Here is a 16,651-nt window from a genome sequence, read left to right as displayed (position 1 = left end):
AGGCTCTGTGGTGTCAGAGCTGGGAAGGAGGATACTAAGGAAGGAAACTGGAATCATGCTTGCTGGAAGTTCACCCCAATAAACATCGAATTGTTTGCACCTTTGGACTTCGGGTATTGTTGCTCTCTGTTCATGTGAGAAGGACCAGGGAAGTAAGTGGGTGAAGGAATAAGCCCCCTAACAGGCAGCGTGAAATCTCCCATGATTAAAAGACCTTCAGAGTGGTACTAACGGTTTGTGATAATAATGTTCAGGAAACAGAAGGGTACAGCTACGGACTCGGGAGTCCCACAATCGTGGGCAATGGCATAAACAGTGGGGTCCCAGGAGGCTGGGGGACTGGGTGCCCATGCCACGGGGGAGGCAGCAAAGGGGGACGGGACCCTCTTACCTCTTGCAAAGGGGTGGGTGGGGAACTCTCCCAGCTGGAGAGGGCTCTCACCAAAGTGGGATACAATCCCTGGGGTTCTGTGGCGGAGCTTCAGAGGGGCGTGCTTACTTGGCAGGATTTACTAGACTTGTATGCCGAGTATGAAAAGCAAAAGGGTAAAAACCTAGGGGCAGCTGTGGGCTCAGTATGGACTGCAGCAGCCATGTGGTATCAAATGTCGTCGGGACAGAAAGAGGAGTTGGGGAGAAGGGAAGAGACATGTACCCGACAACTAGTGGAAATTGAGCAACTAAAAGCGCAAATCACTAATCAGGCAGCAACCGAAGCCTACACCCAAGAAAAGCTGCAAGTACTGGCCCTTCAGGGGCTTGTCAAAGATTTGACCATTCGTGCTCAGCATACGCCACAGTGGCAGTGTGACTGACACGAAAAGGAAATTGAACAGTTAAAACATCAGTTGGCCGTATGTTCAGTCCAGGTGGCGAGCCTCACGGGGGATGATTCAGGTTGTAGAACTGATCAATAAAATTGTTTTTAATTGTTCACTTATATTAATATAACTTCATAAGCAAAGTTTTTATGAATGAAACAACATTCATTCATGAAACCGATTACCCCAATAACTGGCTAATTGAGTTTCACTTTCAATCCAATTGCTGCTTAAATCACTCAAACTTACACTGTTTCAACATTCAGAGTAACAGCCATGTTAGTCTGTATTAGCAAAAAGAAAAGGAGTACTTGTGGCACCTTAGAGACTAACCAATTTATTTGAGCATGAGCTTTCGTGAGCTACAGCTCACTTCATCGGATGCATACTGTGGAAACTGCAGAAGACATTATATACACAGAGACCATGAAACAATACCTCCTCCCACCCCACTCTCCTGCTGGTAATAGCTTATCTAAAGTGATCATCAAGTTGGGCCATTTCCAGCACAAATCCAGGTTTTCTCACTCCCCCACCCCCCTCCAAAAACCATTTTTTTGGAGGGGGGTGGGGGAATGAGAAAACCTGGATTAGTGCTGGAAATGGGCCACCTTGATTATCATACACATTTTAAAGAGAGTGGTCACTTTGGATGGGCTATTACCAGCAGGAGAGTGAGTTTGTGGGGGGGGGGGGCGGAGGGTGAGAAAACCTGGATTTGTGCTGGAAATGGCCCAACTTGATGATCACTTTAGATAAGCTATTACCAGCAGGAGAGTGGGGTGGGAGGAGGTATTGTTTCATGGTCTCTGTGTATATAATGTCTTCTGCAGTTTCCACAGTATGCATCCGATGAAGTGAGCTGTAGCTCACGAAAACTCATGCTCAAATAAATTGGTTAGTCTCTAAGGTGCCACAAGTACTCCTTTTCTTTATGTTTCAACATTCTAACTTCTGCTCACTGTTTGTCATTCATTATACTTGTCTGTATTGTAACTTCTGTTCACTGTTTGCCATTCCTTACACTTGTCCATATTGTAACTCAAACTCCATTTTAACTTGTTCCAAACTCCATTTTAAAATGCTCACTCCATTTTGTAAAAGCTTGCTGCAACCTTCATTTTTGCAAAACCCTGCTGTAATCTTATTAGCTTAGTTTAGATGTGTGAATGAGGTATGTATGGATGATGGCATCAACTTCCAGCCTCAGCCTGTCCTGATGAAATAAAGTATAAGCACCAATGGCTGAAGAAGCAGACAACAGCCCTGACAAAGCAAGAAGAGTCCACCCTAAAAAGAAAAGAACAAAAGTACAATTGAAGAAACACCAAAGCCAGGTTCCAGGCTGAAAGTCATGTCTGCAACTGACGTGTTATCAATCACACCAAACCCAGAGGCAGCAAGACACAGCAAGACCTATAGACTCTGGATTCAAACTAAAGCCTACAAAAAGGATGGATGAGATGGAAGATTTTGGAGGGTAACATTCTGCTGCCAACTTGGAAGGACGTCGGTGCATGCCCAATAGAGACCCAGCTCTTCCTTGTGCCCAACTCTTCTGGCCAGTTAGCTGCCACAAGCTATGAACCCAAGCCACGAACTCAAGCTACACTCAGGACTGGTAACTACACAGCAGCTGCAGAACATTTGGGGGGGGGGGGTGTACATAGGTATTAGATATTAGTTATTGGTCATAAATCAAATTGTGTTATAATAAAGGTGACATCTTGTCTTGTCCCCTGAAACGATCCTGTGTAGTTTTGTCTGCATAACAGGGTGACCCGTGTGAGGGCTTTGGTTTTTCCCTTTGCGAGGATCCCCAAGGGTAGGTGGATTCTTGTTGCACCCCGATAGCAGCCCACATTAAAATGGAGGAGAGGTCCACTGAGCAACTCCAGGATGGGAATTGGGTCGAGACTCAGCGTATTTCAGCCAGAATTCAGAGTCCGCTGGACCCGGCAGATATGCTGGCTCGTGAGCTCGGCCCCTTCAAAACGGAAAAGGCCGCTAACTGGCTCCTTTCCCTTTGGAACATCATACATATAAATAAATTTGTCCCAGCAAGAGACTGAGCGGGTGCTCACAGCTGCCAGCCCAGAGCTGGCCTCCACCCTAAAAACCACGGTGGCCGAATTGCTGGGAAAGGGGTTGCCTGTCGTTCAAGCCTTGGCAAACATTCTTCTTTCCGCTAGGGACAAACGAAAATATTTATCTAACCTAGATCAGGCCCCTGGGCAAACCAGGTTAGACTATTTTTATCAACAGAGTTTAATTGCGGCTGTCTTGGGACAAATTCAGACGGCGAAAGCAGAGCAGCGCTTTATTGGCCAGTTTCCATGGACCGTCGCTCAGTTACGGGAGCTGATGGAAGGGATAAATGACTGGTGGAGGGATAGACTAGGGCTCTGGGCCAAAGGCGAACACGCAAATTGGGAGGTGTTAAAGGATAAAATCATGCAAATCGCTAAGCATTTTGGGGAGCCAATTAAATGGGTAAAGGTGGCGGCACCCCCACATATACCAACCGGATGCCAGGGGAAGGTGGAAAGGGGCCAACCGAGGGCCAGTCAGAACATAGGAGGGCCTGTGACAGATTTTTATTACCAATCTGCCTAGGGCGTCAGTGAATTAGGCAGATGCCACAGGATCTTTGGGGAGGAGGTACAGAACACATCAAGTGTCTAAGTTTTAAAGCTTTATTGATAAAATAATGTAACAGCAGAGAGTGCTGGGAACACTCCCACATCACTCAGGGGAAGAAAGAAAGCATTAATGTCCCAAGCTCTAACCCACTTTCATACTCACATACACGCTACCCGAGACTGGCCAAGTCTGAGTGTAACGTCAGAAGAAGAGATGTGGGGTAAAGGTGGACGGGAGTGCTGTCCTGGGCCCAGGCCGTCTGGGTCTGCTGCTGATCTCCAAAGTGCTCCAGCTCTCAGGAGGGTTTTAAGTCCTGAGCTCCTTTGGGGGTGTTTTATTTTGCGACCGCTGTTCCTGGTGCTCTTTGTGTCACTTCAAACCGGCTTGCTGTGGCCTCCTCAGTTTCCCAAAACATCCCGGCTCCGGAGACTTTGTTTTTCCTTCTATTGGCCTTTGCTGTTGCTGTTTTATTTGCTCTTACTGTCCTCACTGCTATCTCTGCAGCGCTGCTTAACTTAGTTCTTTTTTTTTTTATGGCTGCTTGGGAAAGCCTTAAGCCCCCCGTCTTTCTCGGCTGTCAGCCAAGTCTGCTGGGGCCAGCATCTTATCTTCCGACTGAGCTAGCTAAAATGTTGACTTAACCCGTTCTCTGCTCTTTTTTTCTTCTCCCCCCTCTCAACCTCTCGTACCCTGTAAAGGAAACTTCCACTCCCCACTCGCACACCTTTGACCCTCCCCAAAATGCTTTGTGATGCTTGCAACAGCGTTAGCCACAAACAATGCTTATCTGCCTTCCCCGGAGACTCCCTGAGGGGAGGGGGCCATTTGGTTGTGACAGGCCAGTTCATGCTGTTAACTAAAGAGGATGAGGAGAGGATAGTGATGGAGGTGCAGAAGCAAACTTGGCATGCCCTCAGGGCTCTGGGGGAGGACATGAGACGGTGGGATAAGAAACCCACTGTCCTGTTGGTGGAAAGGCTATTTGCCCTCTCGGCCAGGCGGGATGAACAAGCCACCAGCATCCACGAAACCTGGGCCCACATGGTGGGCGATCAGCAGCCACCCCTGCCCAGGCCCGTGGCGGCAGCCACCCCTTCCATCCCTCCGGTGGAAGATTATCGCCAGCCCCATGATCAACTCCTGCAGACTGGGGACCCCAGTTAGGGCTCTGGCTAGGGCAGCCCCATTGTCAGCCAGGGGTCCTGCTGGCAGTAGTGGGGTAAGGTAACCTGGGACTCTAACCGACACCCCAAAATTGCCATTGTACTCACTGAGTGGCCCTGTATGGCCCTACTAGACACTGGGGTGGGTACCAATGTATTAAACTTCACCCCTGTTGAGGACAACCCGGGGCTTCCCACCCATGTCTCGGCCTTCAATTCTGGGCCGCAACAGTGACAGACCTGCAACCAGGTCCCAGTGACCATTGTAGGGACGGTTTTGCATGCCTCATTTACTATTGACCCTTCATCCATGAAGAGGGTGACCTTGGGAATGCCCTGGATGCTGGAGCAGGGGCTATGGTTTAATCCTTATGACCAAGGGGGCACACTATGGCAGGAGCAGTGCATGCCTCTGCCCCAGGACGAGGGGGGGAGGTTTGCCACCGCCCCAATGACAGCGCTTACCGTAGAGGAGGAAGCATATTGGAGGCAGACAGTGCTGGGGTGTGGCAAATGTATCCATCTGACTGTGGTAGGCATAAGACAGTGCTGGTTGAGGTGGTAGGGTCCCCCGTTCCCCCACAACGCCAGTATCCTTACTCCAAAGCCACGGAGGAGGGCATAGCCGGGGTGATTGCCGACTTGGAGAAACAAGGAGTGCTCTGGACTACCCATAGCCCCTTTAACACCCCGGTTTGACCAGTGCTGAAAGTGGGAGGTCAGACCTGGCGCCTCACCATAGATTACCAGAAAGTAAACCAAGGCACCCCGATGATGGCCCCGGTGGTCACCTCAATGCCTGAGGTTTTGTTCCATGTGCAGCCACGAGACAGATGGTTTTCGGTAATCGACCTAGCCAATTGCTTTTTTGCTTTACCCCTTACCTCTGCCTCCCAGGACCACTTTGCGTTTCAGTTTAGGGGGAAATAGTTCACCTTTATGCAAGTTCACCTTTACGGCATTCCACAATGCCCCCTCCATTGCACACCAACATGTGGTGGCTATGCTAGACAAACTGCCTCCCGAGATCCGTTGCCACGTCATTTCATACATGGATGATTTGTTAGTGCACGGGGAAACGGAACCCCAGGTGCGAGATATCACCAGAACTCTGTTAAATACAGTTGAGGAAACTGGGTTCAAGTTGTCATTAAAAAAGGCGCAATTGGTCCAGCGGTCAGTCTTCTACTCGGGTATTATGCTGGGGGAAAAGGATAGGCTAGTAGATGTGGCAAAAGTCCGCGAATTGTGTGAGATGAAGAAACCCACCAATTTAAAACAACTGCACACCATTTCGGGGGGCTTTAATTTTATTCGGAATCATATTCCTGATTTTGCCACTCTCACTTGCCCCTTATGGGCACTGCTCAAAAAGAGAGCAAGGTGGAATTGGGAGGAACCGCAAGAAACTGCCTTTGATGCCTTAAAGTAAGCTGCCTTGCGAGCGCCAGTCCTCGCTTTCCCAGATACTACCAAACCTTTTTACCTCCGGCTGTCCTGCTGTCCGGAGGCACAGGGGGCTGTCCTCCTTCAGAAAAATGTGGAGGGTTGGCTGATCCCAGTTGCCTATGATTGGCCCTAAAGCAGCCAGAGGTGAAATATAGCCCCTGTGAAAAGGAGTGCTTGGCAGCGCTATGGGCAGTGCAGACTTTCCAAGCATACATCGAGGGAGCGCCAATAATATAGCAGACCCTGCACACGCCCCTGAAACACATTTTAACCAGGTCCAAAATGAGTTTGGTCTCGAATACCCACTTGGCAAAGTGGACCCTGTTTCTTACCCAAAGCGGGGTGGCATCGGAGACTCTGCAATCCTCGGATCTGCTCAGAGCAGCTTTGGTGGAACAGGGCGCCGAGCATTCTCGTGAGGTAGTGGAGCAGGAACGGACAGCTACCCGAGAATGGGACCCCCTCCCAATCCTCCACGACTAAACCCAGGCTAACCATTTATGGTTTACAGATGGATCCTGCTTTTTCCACCAAGGGAATCGGTACATCCAGTGGACAGCTCTGAGTGGAGGGAAGTGAGTCTCACTGGGAACCTAGCGCATGGTTCAGCACAAGACACTGAGATAGAAGCCGTGCTCCAGGTTCTGAAATATGAGTCAGTTGGGGAAGGACTTTGCAGTATACCTGGTAGCAGACAATGAATGTGTGGTACGAGGAGTATCAACATACATGTTTTATTGGGAAAAGGATAACTGGAATACTGCAGACTGTAAACCCTTCAAACATCAAGAAAGGTGGCAAGAGATAATGATGTTGTACAGAGCACGAAAGGGGGAGGTCTCCATCACCTGGGTGAAATCACATGCCCATAAAGACAAGGGATTACTTCATGAATGGAATGGATGAATGGATAAGATGACTCGAATCCGTTCAAGCAAGGTAGCGGCATTAGTCACAGGACTAGCAACCGCCGAGCAGGAGGACATAGTCCGAGAATTACATGAGTGGGCACATGAGGGGATGGAGGGAACACTCTTCAAAGTCAGGCAGGTGGCACAATGGCCAAAACAAAAGCAAATGGTAAATGGATTGTAGAGGGATGTCTTAAGTGTGCCCAGGTAAAGCGAGGAGGCCAACTCCCCATCCTGCAGGGGCAAAGAACCCAAGAGGTATGGCACCATCTGCAAATGGACTTTATTGATTTGCTACCAACAACAAAGGAGGGGTATAAATACCTCCTGGTGATAACTGATGTGTTTTCAGCCTGGACAGAGGCATTTCCAACCCAGGTCAATACAGTGGGTGTGGCTGCCAAGAAACCTCTATGAGGAAATCTTCTGCCGATACGGCACACCCTGGATTATCGGCTCTGACCAGGTGGGGTAAGGTGTGGAAGAGGTCCTTAAATCCTTGCTTGCTGCCCTGAACATTAAGCAGCAAATACACATTAGCTATCAGCCACAGAGCAGTGGTGCTGTGGAAAGGCAAAATCAGGATTTGAAGAATGCCCTCCATAAAATGTGTTCCACTTCGGGAATGGATTGGCCCGGGAAGCTGCCAACTGTTTTGGCAGCTTTATGCAATTCTAACTGCCTAGGTACCGGGTACACCCTCTACCATATCCTTTTTGGTTGCCCAATGATGTGGGGCAATCTGTGGGAATGGGAAGGGAATTTACCCACCAATTCACCAGATGGTCGGTATATTACCCAGCTGATGGAGGAACTTTGTGAAACCTGCGAAGCCGTAGAAGCCGCTTTAGACAGAGAAAAAGCCAAACACAAAGGGACCGTAATTAAAGACGTCCCGGGGTGGCAAATTAGAGATGAGGTGATGCTGCAGAAACGGGAGGCCCACACCTTAGATGAGAGAGAGGCCCACACCTTAGATGCCAAATGGCCCATATCCTGTGGTGAACCGCATCTCTCCGGTAGTGTACCAGCTTCAGCTACCTGGTAAACTAAAATGAGCACACGCCAATCAACTCAAAACATATGTTTCTCCCTAGGTTCCTGGTCATGGCATCATGGGACTCAGTTGTGGACCTGCCTGGACCATCCAGGTTTCCATCTGTCCATGGGATTATCTGGATGATTATAATGATGAGGAGGAAAAGTACCTCCAAAGGCTCTCCATGGTTCGAGCCACCGATGGGGCCCAAGCCACAGTATGGCGTAAGGCTGGAGAGGAGGAGCCTTGGGGGCAATGCATCGTCCGGATAGACACCTTGGGGCCACAGCAAAATACTTGGTGGGTGGCCCTGGACCTTCCGTGGGTCCCAGGGGGACAAACCCTGTTCCTCATGTGGTAGCCTGGAGCGAAATGAGCAGCCCCTTGGGAAGCAATCCCTGGACAAAATATTGATCCCTGAAGAGAATATTGTTGTTGTGACCTCCTAAGCCAGGCAAACGACATCCATGACAGAAGCCAGGAAGAGCTGTAATGGAACGATTAATGATTTAGAGAGTTTTATATGTGCCTTGGTTTCCCCAGTAGATGCATTTCTGTTACTCTTCCTTTTTTCTTTCCCTTTTTGCTTTATTAACAGGGCAAGGCAGTAATAGCAAGAGCCCAGGGACACCCCAACCAGGAGTGGTGGGATTGCTCTTGCTGCTTCAAGCCTGCAAAATTTGTCAGGACAAAACAATGTATGTTTGGTGGTATTTCTCTATGGGAATCCTTGGGGTCCCACTGTTTTAGGCCTCCTTTGTTAATTTTACCACTGTTCAGAATTGGTCCTGGTGCAAGAAACAATCAATTATCCACTGGCAGGGAGGCAATTGTGGCACGTTATCCTGGGAATATGGCACCATGTATTACCTGGGTATCCTCCCCGGGGCAGCCCCCTGCCGAGAACACCAGGTCCCCTGGCCCTGCATATCCCTCCCCAATTGGATCCCAGATGGGATCGACCCAGAAGGGCCCCCTACCCCACCAAGCAACACTACCGGAGACAACACTGCATCCCAACGCCTTTCGAACCCCTCGCCCATAGAATTTACTTCCATCTGGGAACAATGGCCCCTACCTTTGGAGGAGGACAATCTCCATTCCTACTGCCCGTGCTTGTGGTTCCATTGGAAAGGGGAAACCTGGGAGCGATGGCTCGAGCGGACCACAGATGGGAGGGTACACAGAGAGGTTTTCAATATCACAGGAGGATTCAGCATGCCATTCGAATCAACTCTCCACATTGGCAGCTGGAAGCAGGATGTGGTTGCGCTCTTAATCCCTGGCTGGTGTAAAGTTCAACCTGAGCCCCACAGTTCCACATGTTGATATATCACATATATTATCCCCTCATACACACACACATCTCGCCAGTGTAGGGAGGGAAATATTACATGCCCCGAATGATTTCCAGCATCCCTGTTTAAATTGTAACCTCCTCCGCCTAGCCCAAAGTATTCAAGGAATAAATCTAGGAAAACACCTCCACATCTCCCCCCACCAGCGGTGGTGGCAGATGTCACCGGCTACCAAATGGGAAGCAGCCACTCAATGCTGGATCCTCCTTAATGCCACCCTGGGAGCTTTAGATGTTTTCCTGCCTCTGACACGCTGTCAGGTCCCCACTTTCCTCCCCAATTGTACAAGGGGGGCCACCCTTCAACTTGCCCTCCTCAGACAAACGTTGTCTTTACTCCCCCGGGGGAGGCGGACCTTAGTGGGCTCCTTGTGGGATAGGGCCAATACGGCAGCTAGCATTTAGAATATTCAACAAGGGGCTATGAGGGTTGAGCGGTTGGGACAATTGGAAAAGGCCATGGGGCTGATCACAAGTGCAGATCTCACCCACCTAACAGTGGCCACCTCCACCCTCAAACACACTGTCGAATTGGCCCTCCACACACGGGATACCTTGTGGGGACTGATTAAAACCATAATTTGGGGTGGGGGCCAACTAGCATGGGATTCGGTGTGCGCTCAACTCCAACAATATTTGACCCAACAAGTCCAGAGCATACAGGAGAATGTGCTCCATGGATCTTGGCCAGGGGAAATCCACTCCCACTCAGGGATCCCCTGGGAGCAATCACCTTTTTGCTACTTCTGGAGGCGCACAAACTGGAAGGGCACCAGCACAACCTGCTCCTTTACACCCTTTGGTCCCATGAAGGGAGTGTGGGCCCCAGCTATAAAAATCCAACCCGGCTTGTGGGAAGGCTGCCTCTGGGACTGGGTGGTCCATGGCGACGTGCAGGAGGTGGCTCCCTACAACAACACAGTTAAGAGGTATGTGCTGACCATGGCCACTGACCATCAGCATGTATGGATTGCAGAGGGCATCACCTGGCAATTATGGCTTATGGAGCCCCCCAAATGATGTGTAAAGAAAAGGTGACGCCAGGCTGCTTTTACGAGATGGGTCAACACATCTGCTGGGAAGGGGAGGCATCAGGATACGCCCCCACCAAGGCACATCTGTTTACCAATACCTCTGCGTGTGTTTGGAGGACCACCTACCCCAGGGTGCCCCTCGATTTGCGATTACAATCTCAAGTGCACAATTTTTTGGTGCATTGGCCCACTGTTATTCAAAGCAATATTAATGTTTCTAATTATATTGTGTTTAATTTTTCATGGATTACGCCCAATGTTTTCCTCCCCTTGACATACACCCGGGACCAACTTATTGTGTTCCAGGCAGATGCCTCCTCCTTCACCGTGTTACAACACACATTTAATATGGAGAAAGCTGCCTTTGCCACGGCCATCCAGATGGGGCATCTGTGCCAGCGAGGGGATGTGCTATGCTATTTTATTAACAAAGCCAGAAGCCACTACCGGCTAGTGTATGCAATTGTTCTTGCCCTAACAATTCTGTTTGTGCTATATTGATGCTTGTGTAGAAGGCCAATGGTGAAACTAGCCACCGTGTCAGAGGGAGGGTGGAAACTTAAATCGTGTCCCCTCACAACTAAATGTTGATTCGGAATCAAGGGGGAGAATGTCACAACCCAGTGGCCCCCTCCCTCAGGGGGTCCCCTGGGGCGGCAGATCAGCATTGTATGTTGCTTACGCTGTTGCAGGCATTGCAAAGTATTCTGGGAAGGGTTAAAGGTGTGAGTGTAAGTGAAAGGTTCCTTTGCAGGCTGTACAAGGCCAAAGAAGAAGAGGGAGAGAAGAGAACGGGTTAATCAATGCTTCAGCTCAGCCTACAGATAAGACACTGGCCCCAGTCCAAGGCCACTGCACTCAAACAAACTCTCTGCAGCCAAGAAGCCTGCCGCTCCATCCGTATCTCACCCAACCCCAACTAACCCTTAGAAACAAGAAACAAGCCGGACAGGACTGCAGAGATTGCTAAAACTAGGAGACAACGAAGGCCAGCGAGGGGGAAAACAAAGTCTTGCATCTCTAAAGCCGGTGTGTTTTAGGAAAGCTGAGGAAGCCATGGAAGGCCAGTTTGAACTGGTACACAGAGCTTGGGGAACAAAGGTCCCAGAAGGAGACACCTGCAAGAGACCTCAGGGACTTAAAAACCCTCCCAGGAGCTGAGGCAAATCGGAGATCAACAGCGGACCCTGGGCAACCTGTGCACAGGACAAGAATTCCCGTCCACCCTTCCCCCTCTTCTTCTTATGTTACACCCAGGCTTGGCCAGCCCAGGGTAGTGTGGGTGTGAGTATGAAAGTGGGTTAGGGCTTGGGGCAGTAACGCTTTCTTCCTTCCTCTGAGTGACATGGGGACACCCCCACCCCAGCACTCTCCACTGTTATTTTATTATTTTATCAATAAAGCTTTAAAACTCAGTCACTTGATGTGCTCCATCATCTCCTCCCCTAACGATCCTGCGGCCTCAGCCTGATCACCTGACGCATCAGGCAGATTGGTAAGAGAAATCTGTCACAGCTATACCAGGCAAAAGAGCAAAAAAAAATGCACCAACTCATGGGGATTTGCAGGAATACAAGGCCATGTGCCTCCATGCTTGGCTATCCTCTCCACAACTAGACAGTCAGAGTACACTGAGCCAGGAATTATCCCCTATGTCCCATCAGAGGGCATTTCATGGCATGAAGGGCGATGAGGCAGAGCTAATATAGCCTCATATTGCTATAACTTAATGCTAGATTTCTCATAGGCTTTGTGGGAGGTGACCATGTGCATCCCCCTCAAACCCTCCCTGTCCTGTTTTTTCCCCAGCTATAGATCCCAGAAAATGAAAGAAATTCCTGGATTCAGAAAAGTAAACAAAAATGCACCTAAGCACTTTATAGTCACCATTCCTTTATTTAACAACACTGAAATGCATCTCTACCTTTGGCTTCTTGGGATGTGACACACCACTTGTCATCTCTTAGTATCACTGGTCCTAGTTGAACTCTATCTAGGAAATAGTGCATGCCCAAAGCCTGCTACAAATCATGAACTGCATTCTGGTGAACAACTAAAATTATTTTCCTCTGCTGGCTGCCAAATGCATCTATATTTTTCCTGGTTTGTGCAGGGTAATGAACCTGCAAATAAGTTAATCTGACTTTACTGTAATTTCTCGTGTGTGTATGTTGAGAGAGTAACAATGTGTGATGATGCTGAATCACTACTCAATTATAGCAACAGGTGGATTCAATTAAATCCCAGGGGCCATGGATCAGTGTTCATGTCACAATCCCAGTCTGTACCTAGCCCAAGCTAGGGATACCAATGATCCAACCAGCAGATCAAATTCAGTGATGAATTCTAGTCACGTAACACCTGAGGCACATTGCACATACAGTAAGAAGAATTAAATCCCAACGAGATAAAAGGAATTGAAGCTTCTCTTCAGTGAAGAAGATATGAAACTCTGGGATAAGGCAGTTCTTCGGGAAAAGCCTAGGAACATGCAATTTGGGGATAAAGAATAGTTTGAGATTTATGTTAGTGTTATCTGAAATACCAGAAAGGGGGTAAATTTGGAATATGCATACACTATGTTTTATTAGCAGCAGGGTCAGAACTCCAGCTGCTTATATAAAATTGTGGCACAAAAGCTGAACTCAGTTTTAACATCTTTATACTCATGGTATCAAAAATAAAACTAATTTATTTTGGAATTAAGTGTAAAGAAAGAAAAAAGTGTCTAAAATAATTTTTTGGCAGTCCTATTATTTGAAACACAAAAATGGTCAATTGTAGTGCACGTTTAGGGTTGGCAACTTTCTAATTACTGGTAATCAAACCCCTGAGGCCTCGCCCCCTGGCCCTTCCTCTCAGCTCTGCCCCCACCCCTTCCCTCACAGCTCCGTCCCCACCCCTTTCCCTCAGGCCCTGCCCTTGTGCCGCCTATTCCCCTCGAAGCCCCACCCCAGTCACTTTCTCCTCTCCCCCCACACATCACTTGATGGATCGTCTCCACCTCCTTCCCCGCCTCCCTGCACTGGGCTCCCTTTGCTCCGAGGCTGGGATGGGAGCTGCTGCATCCTGACAAGGAGCCTGCCAGCAGGTAGGAGGCGACCCTGAATGAGCAAGGGCTGGTGTATGGTCACTACATCTGACTGGACACTGTCAGGTCCCCTTTTCTACTGGACTTTCCAATTGCAAACCAGGTACCTGGCAACCCTAAATGGCACCCAGACACAGAAGCCAAAAACCATTCTGTCCGAGTAAAACTCAGACAGGTGGCAACCCTATGCATGTTTGAACTATGTTTAATATGTAAAAATATCAGCTCTAAATCTGCAGGCTGATAAGGGGTAGAACCCAGCACTTTTGAGAAGCCTACTAACTTCAGCTTGCAATATGGTCATAGTTAGTTCCTGATTCAAGTAAATTGTTTCCTCGTTAATTTTACGGTAGCTATGAATAAATTCTGAAGATGCAAAATATAAAAAATTTAGCTATCAACAAAACATATCTTCAGCTATATGCAAATTTACAGTTCTTTTCGTTAAAAATTTGTAAACTACCTAGGCCATAAAATCTGATAAAGAAAGTAACATTTTCCCAATCAAACGAGAAAAAATGCATTCTTAAGTGGCAGCAGCTCAGACTGGTGTGCTGGACATTCAGGATGTATTTCACTTTAGTATTTAATTATAAAAAATTCTAATAGCAAGATTATACTAAATACAGGCTGGGAAGGGTTAGATTTTTATCTGTAAATGTCTGTAAATGTTGATTTCACTGTTCACCCCCAAAAACTGATGAAAAATAGTCCACCAATAATAATTGGAATTTTCAGATAGGCAAAATAAGAAAAACAGTACTTGAGAACCTATCAGAGTGTGATTTAAGGATACTTTCTTTGTATATTTTGATATGATGATGACAAGTTGTGTTTTAATGGTTATAACACTTTAACTGTTTGAATCTCAATGACTATTGTAATTAAATAATTATCTGACTTTCCCCATTATTTCTCACAACTGTGAAAATGTAAATCCATAAAAATAAAAAAAATTGCTTAAAACCCATAATTTTGTGCAACTGTGAAAATAAATAAAAGTATAAAAATACTTAAAACAAACATTATTATCCATCAAAATTATAAAAAGCCCAAATTCTCCCAAGCCTGACTAAATATATTTGTCTCTGAAACTCGGCATCTTACTAAGTATACATAAATAAAAATGTACATAAAATATTTCCTGATTTAAACTGCAGATTGATCTTTTGTATGTTTTACTGATGATAGAGTATAGTAACATGTAGATAACCTTATTCTCCCTTTTCAGCCCAAGATATTTATTGGTTTTTCAATTTTAAAATGCATTCGGTGTAAAGGGATAACGGGGTGCATCTGAAGGAAGTGAGTAATACATATGTAGGTGGAATCTATCTAGTCTCAGAACAGGACACAAATTTCGCACAGTGGTGTTCAGAACCTAGAAGTGTCTTGGCCAAAATGGAACTGTTGACAGCTATAAGCTCCATGTACCTGGTTTTCATGAATCCATGTCCCTCCTGGTCTCCTCACCCCCAAATCCATGCCCTCCAATTCTGGCTCAGCCCCACAGCTAAAGCAGCAAATCTTATACTCAGCATCTGGTCAGTTTATATCATGTTTGTAAAAATAGTTCTTTATATCTTTGGAATTCCCACACTAAACCCCAACTTCAACCCCAACCCTTACTCCCACTGCATCTCTAGAACACTGTTATGCAAGGTCAACAAATTTGGAACTTGTAGGGTAAGGGGCCAAAATTTTAGCAGTATTTAAACGCCTAAAAATTCAGATATTCAAATAGTAGGATTTTCAAATGCACTTAGTGGTCTTAGGCACTTTTGAGCATAAGCTTTCGTGAGCTACAGCTCACTTCATCGGATGCATCCGATGAAGTGAGCTGTAGCTCACGAAAGCTTATGCGCAAATAAATTGGTTAGTCTCTAAGGTGCCACAAGTACTCCTTTTCTTTTTGCGAATACAGACTAACATGGCTGCTACTCTGAAATTAGGCACTTTTGAAATTCTGACTAAATGCCTATCTCCATCTTTAACCATTAAACTACCAGTCATTTCAGAAATAGGAGGACACAAGAAAGTTAGGAGATTTTTGGGACACAATAAACATTATAACATTACAACTCCCTTCCCATTTTTTCCCAGTCTTCCCAGAAAGACTGTACACTGGGGATGAGATATGGTGTATGAAATTTCAGAGGGACTGGTTTCCTTTTTCAGGAAGTTGGGGGAAGAGAGTTGAAAATTGGGCTTGAAATAGAAAGCAAGCTTAAATCTGGAGGAGCAACCCATAATAATGTTAATTAGGTAATGCTGTGCAATGTAAAGCACTATGTAATAACTATTATTATTACAATCCTAGGAAAAAAATTAGCTGTTGAATTGGTTTAACACCCGCGACCCTTGAAATTTCTTAAAATCCCTCATTCCTCTCATGTCTATTAACCATTTCACAGATCTTTCTATGTTACTAGGTAGCAAAATTAACAATCACATTTATTAATTTGAGACTAAAGTAATGTACTGTTATAAATAAGATATGATAAAGAGAGGTTGCTTCTGGCAGTGTCCTTCCTTTCAGATTAAATTTTAAAGTGAGTGAAAAGAGGTTAATTTACATTAAAAATTAAAGTTAGTTTTGTTCCATATGAGACTATTATTTTAAAACATCATGGTCCAAATCTGCCCACAGATACAGACAATCCAACTCTCGGGGATATCAGTGGGAGCATACCTGCGTTATCTGATTGTGCAACCCAAAACGAATATAGCTGACTGATTATTTTTTTAAAACATGCAAATTCAATTCTCTCTCGGTTGGGATTAAACTTTGTAGGGAAGATTGCACAAGGTGAAATGTACCCTAGTGCAGATGGCCTCTAGAAAGATCTAGGCACCCATAAGTGTCTTTAAAACTAACATAGGGTAGGAATTTTAAGGCGACAAAAATTTACACAGTGGAATATTCCAGACATTGATAGTGACAATATTACACAGGTAATCTTTCTGTAGGGATGAACTGTTTGTAATAATTTGTTCAGGTCTCTGTGTGAAGCACACTATTTATGTTAAAGTCCTTGTGGTTTACCATTACTTTTTCTTCTTGAAACTTACTTATTGTGGCCAATAACAAAAAATCCAATTCTCCATTTATATTTGACTTCCATCTTTCTTAAAAATATCTA

The 16,651-nt window shown here is 46.4% G+C and overlaps 1 protein-coding gene across 3 annotated transcripts in view; it reads right to left on the bottom strand.

Annotated features, from left to right (window-relative positions):
• EML6 (EMAP like 6) overlaps window positions 1–16,651 on the bottom strand; it is a 317,359-nt gene that overhangs the window by 260,983 nt on the left and 39,725 nt on the right. The window lies entirely within an intron of this gene.

This window comes from Lepidochelys kempii, chromosome 3 (assembly GCF_965140285.1).
Source record: "Lepidochelys kempii isolate rLepKem1 chromosome 3, rLepKem1.hap1, whole genome shotgun sequence".
NCBI classification, from domain to species: domain Eukaryota; kingdom Metazoa; phylum Chordata; order Testudines; family Cheloniidae; genus Lepidochelys; species Lepidochelys kempii.
Note: the sequence above shows the minus strand (reverse complement) of the source record. Positions and strands in the feature narration are given on the sequence as shown.